At 34.7% G+C, this 12,208-nt stretch overlaps 2 non-coding genes across 2 annotated transcripts; both read right to left on the bottom strand.

The window, feature by feature from the left end:
* Window positions 1–3,113: 3,113 nt before the first annotated feature.
* Trnak-uuu (transfer RNA lysine (anticodon UUU)) lies at window positions 3,114–3,186 on the bottom strand. Its single transcript has one exon. It is a non-coding gene; the product is annotated as a tRNA-Lys (tRNA).
* Window positions 3,187–6,802: 3,616 nt separating this feature from the next.
* Window positions 6,803–6,875, bottom strand: Trnak-uuu (transfer RNA lysine (anticodon UUU)). The gene has a single exon. It is a non-coding gene; the product is annotated as a tRNA-Lys (tRNA).
* Window positions 6,876–12,208: the final 5,333 nt, after the last annotated feature.

Here is a 12,208-nt window from a genome sequence, read left to right as displayed (position 1 = left end):
GATGATGTACTAACGTCACTATAAGCTGAAATGCGTGTAAGCCCTACATAATTATTATGACTTAGCCTGTTGTAATGTACACTATGCTACTAAAAGTTAACTGGTAGTAAGTAGTGTAATGGGATATTGAAAGGTATCTCTTTAATGCATAAAATAAAAACCACTGTCTACCAATTATTAGAAACACCCCAATTATACTGCCCCCAATTATGCAAATTAGGCCCTGTTAAAAACTCAGTGCACAGTCCAAGAAGTCATTCTGTGTGAGCTCTGTGTGGGCAGAAAGTTATCATTTGATACTGTGTGGCTCTGTGTGAGAAGAAATAATTAAGATTTTTTGAACTGTGTGAAGAACTTTGTGGATAACTTAAACTGTGTGTTGAACTTGCAGCTATGTGCTAGAAGATTTTATATTTTGTGTTGTGCCTTGGACAATACTGGTAAGTCTTTTAAATTTTGTATTATAATATTATAGATCTCCAAAATTAGGCCATGTTATAAAACTTTTGCCTAAGAGCATGAGTGCAGTAGTTTCAATGTATGGTCTTAGTGCACAATTTCATTGCCATTGAGATGATGATTTAAAACTTCTAAAATTGCTTCTTTTTCATTTTGCCATTAAAATTCATGGCTACCATGCCAAAATATGATAGTTTCAGAGAAGTTTGGTGCAATTCCAGCACTTATACGAATTAATTTGGCTGAAATCAAGCGTGTTTAAGTTATACTTTTTCTTGTATTTTGCTGTGTGATGAAAGTTTTGCTGTGACGCAACAGATCTGTGTGTGTTGACATAGGCCATGAGTCATGCATGTCAATTCCTTTGTTCTTCAGCCTAATTGCCAAAAGCATACATTGTATTGTTTGCACAGCTGGAGTTCTATTTATCTCAAAGTGTGTTTTTATAAAAACAACTTGTGGATTTTTGATGATGAAATGAAAAATTTGGTAACAAAATACTTTTCGGCCTTTGTGATTTTACTTAGTTGATTTCATCCCATATTTAGACTTTAAAATATTGTGCCTTTCAGATGAAACTTACATGTACCATGCTTTGGTGTTTTATAATTCGAAGTGGTTTTTGAGATTTTATTCTTCAGGTCTAGTATCTTAGTATGAATGGAGTTCAATTATAAATTTGTTCGGGATATTTAGCATTGGTTATGCACGGGAGGGAATGAATGACTTTTGCTGTTAAATTAATAGGGAGGTGATCATGTGAAATTGGGCTGTCTTTCATTGGATTTGTTTCTTCATTAATAATTTTTTGGGATGATTGGGAACTCTGCTCATGCTAAGATATTTTGTAAACAATGTTTTATCATATTTAAATGTCTAGAAAACTTGTGTGTTCATGCAACTTTTGTGATTCACAAACACACTTTTTAGAGGCTTTGCATTTGTATTCATGGGACATTTTAAACTCAGGTTTTGCAAGGTCTGTCAGAGTTGTTAATAGAACATAGTTTATATTTATTTCCATATTTGATATTTTTTTGTATTCATACATGAGGCGTTCCATTTGATAAACAAAAGCAGTAGTATTTTTTTTGTTAATTTATTTGAACCAAAGTGAAATGCTGGTCAAGTTTGGATAGGATTTTTTGACATCATAAATTGTTTGATTTATGACAAAAACTTATTGATCTTGTTGACCAAGCAGATATTCTTGCAGCTCAGAAATGTGTGCTTTCACATGCCAAATTATGCCTTTTTATAGAAACTATTTTTTTGTATTCTGGACATATCTTTTATACTTTTATATTACAACAAACTGCCTCAGTATTCATTCCTGCCAAAGATTAGTGTGTTTATTCCAAACACTCAGTACTTGCCGCCTAGTATCTAGGACTTGTGTTTATTTATTATGGATGATTGGTATTGGTAAGTGTATGTTATTATGTGTTTTTGTGCTTTTCTTGATTACATGTACATGCTTAAAACATGATACTGAGACTTCTATTTTTTAAAGTGGCAATGCTCTTCTTCCATGGTCAGTGTTAATAATGATAAAAGCTGTGTGATTGGTAACGATTTCTTGCTGTGTGATGCGTTACATAACAATTGGAAGAAAACTTGTCAGGTGATCTGTGTGATGGGCCTGAACTTGATAATAATCGTAATAGAAAAACTGTGTGTGATGATTAATTGATACTGATGAGAGTATATATTGGAAGAAAACATGTCAGGTGATCTATCTGTGTGCAGATCTGAGCTTGATAATATTAAATGATTATAGAAAACTGTGTGATTATTAATTGATGATGACAAGTGTATATCATGGGTTGATATAAGCGACGGGATCTGTGTGTGTTGATTTATTTACCTATGTGGTTAATTTGAAAGAATGATGATCCCTGGATGTGAACATAGGCCTACTATGAATTCGATATCAAAACTGTGCAAGCGAGCGGAGTTTGTGTTTGTCACAATAAACTCAAAACGATATTGAATTAGTATAGGCCTGCAAAATTGCCATGTATTGTTGTGCAGCTGGTACAGAAGTCTCAGTTAGTCATGTTTATTTAAAATTTATCATGTTTTGTCATTTTTTGCAAGTTACTATTCATATTTTTCTCTGTGCTTTATTTCCACAGAGGTTTCGGTATTCTATTCGGTATTCCGTTGTGATTATTGGATTGATCGTTATTTATTGGCATTCTCGGGGGTATTCTGTAGGCACACAGTCTAGTATTATATTGCGATATTATTAATTGTGAAGAGTTTGTTGTGAGGAAGAAAAGGGAGTAAATAAAGCTACCAATTGAAATAGAAAAAATACATGTGTGAAACGTGTTGTTATCTCTATAAGGTTTGTGTCAAAGTCCACACGGTGTGTTCTGCCACACCAACGAACCCGTGGTGGTGATAAAACTAAACCAGTAGCCCTACCAGTCTCCGGTCCCGCCACAGTAGCTTTGCATAATAATAATAATAATAATAATAATAATAATATAATTTTAATTGTACAAAATTAATGACATTTGAAACAAATATATATACAAAATAGCTCTTGCATTAAAAAAAAAAAAAAGGCAAAAATCCAATTGCAATACATACACTCCGCGTTTTTATAGAAAAGTGGAAAGCTTTTAATGAATGACAAAAATTTGCGCCCGGTAAGGGACTCGAACCCTTGGCCCTCAGATTAAAAGTCTGATGCTCTACCGACTGAGCTAACCGGGCTCATATCAAATAATTACAATAACAATATTTATATCAAGAATAACAACTGTGGGTGACGTTATACAGGGTGTATCAAAATTAAGTATACAGTTTGAAAATTGCCGATAGATTAAAAAGTATGAAGTCATTGGTCAAAATTCTCTAGTTGATAACTTAATCAATATCTTGTCTTTCTATAGCTAAAAATCACTGGCGTGTGACCAATAATAAGGATTTGGTGGCTACTTTTGTGATCCGTACAAAAAGCAGTTGCGCGAAGTCAATTAAAATCATAACAACATACAAATCACAAATAAGTCTCACTACTGTTTACAGTTATTGGTAGTTTTAGTCTTAGTCTTCCACATGCCCACAATTCTTCTGTATGCAGATTTCGGCTCTTCTCAACATGGCGTTCACACCACGCCTAATGAGAGGTCTGTCCTGCCTGAGAATGTCAACTTGTGCAATTATGCGTCTTTGAAGTTCATCAATGTCTGCGAAAGACAAATGAAAATATTTAATGTAAACTCTGCTTCATTGCCAATGATGAAATCTTCCAGGAAACGTAGAGGAGGGGCAAGAAGCCACTGACAGGATACAGTGCGACGTTGGTGATCTGCTTGCTAAAGTTGATGTCTCCTTATCGTCTGATAGGGATGAAATCGCAAGTCATAAACGAGTTATTCTGTTAAAGGTTGCAGATGGTATTCCAAGTCCATTTCGACGGCAGCTAATTGGACCTCCTGCTTGCCCCGCCTGCAGAGTGTTACGGATTGCTAGGATATTAGCAGCAGATCTTCCAGTCCGGGGGCGACCACAATGTTCTCTGTTCAGATTACGACTCGTTCTAGTTATCTGATACTTCGCAACATTTTTGTAAATAGCGCCACGTGAAGGGGGACGTGCATTTGGGTACTGCTGACGGAATCTCAGAAGCACTTCTGCTGGACTCTGGGTGCGATAGTACACTGCAACAAGGAAAGCCCTTACCTCTAGCGTGTACTGTGGAGTATCCATATTAATGTTGCTATTCCCCTTGTCAAGTAAAACCTAGCATATGTAAGGAGATAGTTGCCCAGATTGACCAAAATTCACGTGTTATGTAACTCACACATGCACAGGATTGGAAGCCTACCAATGAGGACAAATGATCTGTACACCTAAAGCTAAACTATAAGCTGCAATACTTGTAATTATATATTTAGCATGTTATGTATAACTAGTTAAAGGACAGATCTATTGCAAAACAAGTTTATCTCCATTCAAAGATAATAATTATTACATTTACAAGTTGACACTCGTTGCAATTTTTTTATTCGTATTTCTCCTGAAAAAAGAGAAATTGAGTTTGTAAATTCTGCCTCGTACACCAATTTAAGGTCCTTCACCCGCTTAAAGCAAAATTGCTTTCCATGGCAGGAGACTGGTGCCGTCACAGTAAATGAAGCTTAATCGTTATACACATGAGCCCTGGGTATGACATTCAGTCATGTGTATAATATGCGACCTTGTTCCACGAGAAATCGGGAAGGTTCGAACAAAAGGCCATTGAAATTGTTTATTTGCATAATAAATACAATATCGATATACATCACGCTCAAATTCTAAAATTGCACGGTAAAATTGGTCTAAAATATTTGTTGTTGTTTAGTCCAAATATTTCTCAAAAACTTGATATTCATATGAATAGTAATATCACAATTTACTAATATATACAAAAAAGAGGCTGATTTTATCCATATGTTTAAAAACCATTGAGAGCGTTTACAATCCCTTTTCTCAAAGCAGACACATCTCATTTCATGACGTCAACTTTTTTCTAGGTCAAATCAGTCTCGTTCGAAGGAACTCACCGCTTAAGTTGGTTTTTGCGGAATATCAATTTTAAACGTCTTATTTTTTCAAAAAAGGAGTCATTCTCACTGTCTTCATAATATTAGCTTGCCAATGATATGATGTTGTCCGAGCAATATATGTGACCGTCCACGGCGAATGAGCCGTAAATTCCTCCCCCGGTCAATTTTGATTTGTTTCGTGTTTAAAAATAAACATCATAAACTTAAAATGGTATATCATTTGACTTCAAACGATATCCAGAAGCGGGGTTATGGTTTGTTAAACTTTGCCCCTTCAACAAAATTATAGCTTTTAAGGTTTCTACGTGTCTCTTTTTCCACATTGCTGGCAATAAATATCAAACAATCATAATTGGCGGTCATTTCAAATCATCCCCAAGTCAACGAGGTTTAAGAAGGTTCTCTCATTGTTAATTGTTGGTTATGCATACCTATACAAAATACAATGCCTGGTAACCCACCACTTGAGGATTTAGCAAAAGCAAACAAAGACCAGAGCTATTAAAAGTTCTATAGCCATCTAAGGTAGAAGCTTATTATCCACTTCAATAATAGGATTATTGATTGGTGTTGTGACTATCAAAATAAGACAGATGTCGCGCCAGCTTAAGTGACCGATGAATACGACCTTCGTACACATTTTAGACCGTAACTCAGAATACAATTTAGGGAATTTACGGCTCGTTTGTGCTGCCGGGTCACATACAGGGTGAGTCAAAAAAAGTGCAATAGAGCAAAGAATCGATATTTATGTAAGAACCACGTTGAACTTTCCAATTATTGAAAGTTTTTATAAATGCCACACTCAAAAGTCACCTGTTGTGAAAAAATGAAGTCAATCACATCTACCGTTTAATTTTTATGAGTCCTTTTGCTACGATACCCAATTTCATCATTTGTCCACGATGTACCATGTGTTTTGAATGAGAGCACACAATGCACGATAAAGGCACCAGCTCTGAAACTGACTTTAACTTAAATAAGGTTGATTTTTGCGTTATTTTAATTTTTGTTTCTGTTTAAACAAACTTTCTAACATTACTTTAAGTCCTTCATACCTCACTCGACTCCAATTCCAGTTTTTTAAATCCCAATGTGTCCAACTTACTGGATATTTTATAATTCACCCCACTTCAATTTGCGCGCATTTCATTTCGACATTTGAAAAAATCCGCGTACAAATGTGTATGTTTTTGATAGAGAATAAACATCTGTAAAGTAAAGGTAAAATGAAAATAACAACAAATAATGTTTCTTTTCCTTAAACAAGACCAAGGACAATAACAATTTGGGTGCTCCATTTTATTTTAATGCCAATGAGGTTAAGAAAATAGCAGTTGTTCCAAATCTAACATAGATGCTTTCTTGGACAAACATTAAAATTGGGTATAGCTATAAAATGTGTCATAAAAACAAAACGGTAAATGCTAATTCCTTGGTTTTTTCACACAAGATCACTAATGGATATATCATTCATAAAATGTTTTAAAACCTAAAAGGTTCAAATCGGTTCTTAAATAAAAATGGATTCTTTTCTCTGTTGCACTTTTTTTGACTCACCCTGTATATGACCTTTAAATTGTTACTAAAAGTTAACTGATAGTAGCTTTGCATAATAATAATCATGATAATATATTAATTTAATTGTACAAAACTAATGACATTTCAAACAGATATATATGCAAAATAGCTCTTGCATTCAAAAAAAAAGTCAAGATTCCAATTGCAATACATACACTCAGAAAAGTGGAAAGCTTTTAATGAATGACAAAAACTTGCGCCCGGTAAGGGACTCGAACCCTTGGCCCTCAGAAAAAAAGTCTGATGCTCTACCGACTGAGCTAACCGGGCTAATATTACATAATGACAATAACAATATTGTTATCAAGAATAACAACTATGTGCGATGTTAATTAATAGTGGTGGCTATACGCTGGCGAAGTTACGTAATAATCGGATTAACTACCATAGCAATAGGTGAAAACAGTTTTTGAATATACAGCGCAGCACTGATACGTTACGCGGTACCTCTGCATTGAACCATATCATGTTGATCACTTGCACCTGTAAGATAAGTATCTTTGAAAAGACCGGTATTGTATTCAATCTATGATTATAGACATACACAGGTGATGAGTGCAACCTGCTTGTAGTGCGGCGCGGTATATTCAAAATTGTTTTCACCTATTGCTATGGTAGTTAATCCGATTTATTACGTAACTTCGCCCGCGTATACCTAAGAGGAGAACACCCGCCCCGTAGATATTAAAACAGAAAGTTTCGGTCATTAAGCTTCTAAAAATAATTGTGTAGTGTATTTCGATCTGGTCAGTATTTTGGTATCATCACACACTATATAACAATTATCATAATTGTTACTTTACAAAAAAATCATGTTGTGCAAATTTTGTATCCATAGGAATATAGTAATGCATGATGTCCACAAGAAAGTTTTATTTGTAAATTATAATAGCGGATGAATAGTGCTGATACGTTGGGGCGGAATAATGCTGCTGAATTTGGCAAAATGTTCACATCACTGTCAGACACAGCGGAGTGTTCCACGAAGAAGTTATTTAAACCCCCTGGGGACACTTCAATTTGAAATGGATATAGGTGTAGGGCTGGCACTTTCGCACTAAGGGGCATTCGGTGAGAGCAAAATGTAAAAAAATATGGGGTCAATGGGTGAGAGCATGATTTTGGGCATTCGGTGAGAGCAAAATGTAAAAAATATGGGGTCATTGGGTGAGAACATGACCTTTTTTAAATAGAATCGTTGGGTGAAAACCGAAACAGCGCCACAGAAACCTCGAAAATCGAATTTCTAGTTCTAAATGGCTTCAAATTTCTTTGTTTTGTTTTTTCAAAATAAGTAAAAAAATCAGTGATAAATGAAAGATGCTTTTCAAATTGAACTTGTAAGGGTCTTTGGGTGACAGATCAAATGGAAAAATAAGAGGTCTTCGGGTGACAGAGCATGTGTTCGTAAAACAAATATGGGGTCTTTGGGTGACAGCGATGCTGAAAAAGGGGGTCTTAACAGCCCTACATACAGTCCTACATACGCCCCCCCCCCCCGGTTTAAACCCTGGAATAACACGAAATGCCCTGGTCTTCAAGACAGTTATATTTGTAAATATAATAGCTGATGAATAGTGCCGATACGGTGGAGCAGAATGCTGCTAAGGTTTGGCAAAATGTTCAGATTACTGTCAGACACAGCGGAGTGTTCCACGAAGAAGTTATTTAAACACTGGAATAACACGATATGCTTATTAAATATTATTGCAATGTTTAATCGGAGTCTTTTAGAAGATAATTGCTTTCTCTATATTCAATAAACAGAGAACGTCTTCTAATAATAACGATACCATGTGCAATAGTAAAAAAAAGTTAATTAAAAAAAATAATTAAGTTTCATTAAGGGCTCTGTTAGCAACGTTTGGACAGTATTTTTTGCCGAATATGAGAGCACATCAGACATATCAAACTGCATTCTGAATATGAGGAATGTCTTCTGATATCAAATAATTTTGATTTTTTTTTAATTCGCTATATAATTTTCCCATTTTGGATGACTTTTCATCCCAGCTTTTAAGTACATATCATTAGATTTATTCAATTTACTTCGAGTTTCAAAAAATAAAAATTATTTGATATTAGAAGGACATTCATTGTATTGAAAATGCAATTCGATACGTTTGATGTGCTCTCAGGTCCCACAGAAAATGCGTGAATACGTCGTTCATTACTCGGTGGTCGCTCGATAGTTGGCGCAACAATAACTTAGAAGATATTCTTGATCCTTCACACAGCTCAAAGAGTTGGCCATGATTTGATATGGCTAAGTTCTGTAGATTTAGTCCATTGACTAAGGTCAGTGTACAGTGTTGAGGAGTTAAGATAAATAAATGCCAGGAGCTATTCTATTGTGGTGGATTTCCAACTTACAGTTATGTCAACATTTGGTTACTCATCCATAATAAAGGCAAATAATGATTATGTTTTTCTGTTATAATCAAATCACTGTGCATACATCCATCCCAAAATCTGATTGTTATTATTATATGGTATGGGTGAATGCACAACAAAAGAATTGGTTTCTCCATAGGGCCGGAACTGGCCGGTCTTTAGGCTATAGGGCGAATTATCGTGTGTCCTCCAGTAATGAACCGACCCCTTAAGAAGATAATTGCTTTCTCTATATTCAATACACAGGGAACATCTTCTCTGATAATTATAACCGATACGTAACGATGTGCAACAGCAAAAAAGGTAATTAAATAAATTTATAAAAGTTTCATTAATGTTGTCGAGTGCTCATTGTGCAATAACATGACAATGACCAGCGTATGTACAGTTGTATTTTGTTTCAAATATGAACACATATCGCAACCTCTTTTTATACTGCCGATCTCACACACATTTCATTGGATATTCTATGCGTATGAACCGCACGTATGAATGAAAGCAAATTTGCACACCTCGCTATTGCTTTATTATAATGATTTATTACAAACAAAATGAATCATATTAATAGTTAGACTTTACTTCGAATTTTCAATATTCTTAACAGTTTTAATATTTAGTAAAAAGTAAAACTTTTGAGCATTTCTGCATTGTCTGCGCGTTCATTTTGTACGTGCAGAATCTTCAATATTGTCTACATCAGCAGCCTCGCTCCGTCACAGGAGAGTGATTTTGAATAGAAAGACGGACGTACAATCACGGCGTGTGGGAATCACAAAAAGTCTCTATTATTATTATCATGTTATAGTTCAACATAATGTAAGACGTGATATTTTAACTACAAAATTTCTAAATAAGAAATGTCAGCGCAATGATTGGAAAAATTGATAATTTAATAATCCGCATGCTGTTTGCGTGGTAACCAATTCAAACTACCAAATGAATTAGCTCATAGAATTACATGTTCGTCAATGTTAAATAGAGTAAGTTAAATTGAAATAGTAAAAGTCATAGGCATTTTGCCCATGGGCCGAAATTATATCATAAACAGAATAAAACGTATATGCCCTTGGTTTGATAAGGTACATAAATGATTAGTTTAAGGGGGTACTACACCCCTGTGGTAAATTTGTGACCATTTTTGCATTTTTCTCAAAAAATAATAACACAATGGTAACAAAATTTATGTATGTTATTGGGGCAAGGAATCCAATTACTACACTGAAATCTCAATGACCCAAGACAAGCGGTTCAGTATATATGATAGGAAATGAGGTACACCCTAGCGGTACCCTATTTCTTTTCATAAATAACGAACCGCTTGTCTCGGGTCACTGGAATTCCAGTGTAGTAATTGGATACATTGCCCCAATAATATACATAACTTTTGATACCACTGTGTTATTAGTTTTTAAGAAAATGCAAAAATAGACACAAATTTATCGAGGGGTGTAGTACCCCCTTAAGGTACGGAAATTAATGTTTTTATGGTATCTACCGAATTATTTAATCCAGAAACTAGCATATATAAAGGGCAGACCCTCACATTTCCTTAATAAGCAAATAAAAATTTCAGATAAAGAAAGCTGATTGAAATGAAGAAATAATTGACTTAAAGGAGTATTTCGTGATCCTAGCATCCTCTATTTATGTCATTTTTCATTAGATATCCACGAAAAAAACCTATTCCCAAAATGTCAGTTCATTCCGATTTTGCGTTCGCGAGTTATGCATGATTATGTATATTACACTGCGCCATAGACAATGCGTTGTAATTTCGTTCTGGTGCACCAGAACGAAATTCAAATTTCACGATATCTTTGCTAAACGAATTAATCTGCAAGAAATATTTTGTACATAAACATTATGTAGCCAGAGGTTTCCAGTGATATAAAAATCTCAACTTTTTTGAGAAAAGTGGGGGATGAGGCTGTGGATCACGAAATGCCCTTTTAATCATTATGGACGTTTCTAGTTGATTTTATGCTGAAATCAGGATATGTACTGATCAGATTGATGGATATTATACGAGGGGCAGTCAGTATGTTTTAAGAGTGGACTCGTGACGTCATATGTGGATTGTTTTCATGGCATTTCTCAATGCTTACATAAACACTGTACCTTTGTGTTTCAAACAACACATGCAAAAATTATATCATACACATGATTACGTAACAGCATTAACATAAAATCAATGGTCTAGAGTCACCTGGTGAAATTGAGTCGTTTTTGTTAAGGGAAATAAGAGGCTGAAATGAGGTATTGTTGTATTTTTTATATTTTCTCGGGAATTAAAGAATAGAGAATGCTGCCTTTTGGAACAGTAATAGAACACAAACTACCAGTTCATTAAACCATGTTTGTTGGGCTGTAAAGGTTTTAGTTTATTTAAAATGCGTGGTCAAATATGTCTTATTTTTGACAAAAACAAGGCTTTTCTTTCTATACAAATCTTGATATTGCCAAAAATAGCAAACGTGGAAATTTAATTTTGTTGGCCAGTTCTGTTGACTAATCTCCAAAAATAAAAACGGGAGTCTCCCTAGAAAATATTTGAATCAGTGATTAAAATATAACTGTTATTCTACCATTGTTACATTTATACAAAAAGTAGTGGTACAGAGAGAGAGGCCATCGTTTTAATAAGATATTTATTTTTAAAACTTTTCTGTTCATTTCAGGTTGAGATCATCCATAAAAATTCATATAAATATTTAAAATAAAATTTTCATAGAATTTTGTAATATTTTAGGCCCTATTTACATGGAATTTTGCCATTTTCGTGCATTTCCACCATGTTGTATCGGTCATCCTACCTACGCATGCGCAGATTATTGTTTGATTTGCACCAGTTATCATCGCACTGAGTACTAGCTCTCACACGTGACCAGTCATTATATTTTAGTATGTTTCATTTTGAAGATAATTAATGTCATTTGTAATAACTGCTTTTTCATTAACGCCATTTTTGCAGAATGATTTTGCTTCCATTCAAGCCTATAAAGTTGTTGAAGTTTCCAAACGTCCCATTTCCACCACAGTTTAATGACAAGTCTCATATTTTACTAAATGCAAACTGAGGACCTAGTGTTTATTTCTGCAAAAAACTAGCCTTATGCCCCTTGTACTTTTTCTGTTCTCGGACATTTTAAACACGTGTCTTTGTTGTAATTTAAAAGGCCCGCCTTTTTGTGTGATTTGGCAGTGTCCCT

The sequence above is a fragment of the Amphiura filiformis genome, chromosome 4 (genome assembly GCF_039555335.1).
Source record: "Amphiura filiformis chromosome 4, Afil_fr2py, whole genome shotgun sequence".
Taxonomy (NCBI): Eukaryota; Metazoa; Echinodermata; class Ophiuroidea; order Amphilepidida; family Amphiuridae; genus Amphiura; species Amphiura filiformis.
Note: the sequence above shows the minus strand (reverse complement) of the source record. Positions and strands in the feature narration are given on the sequence as shown.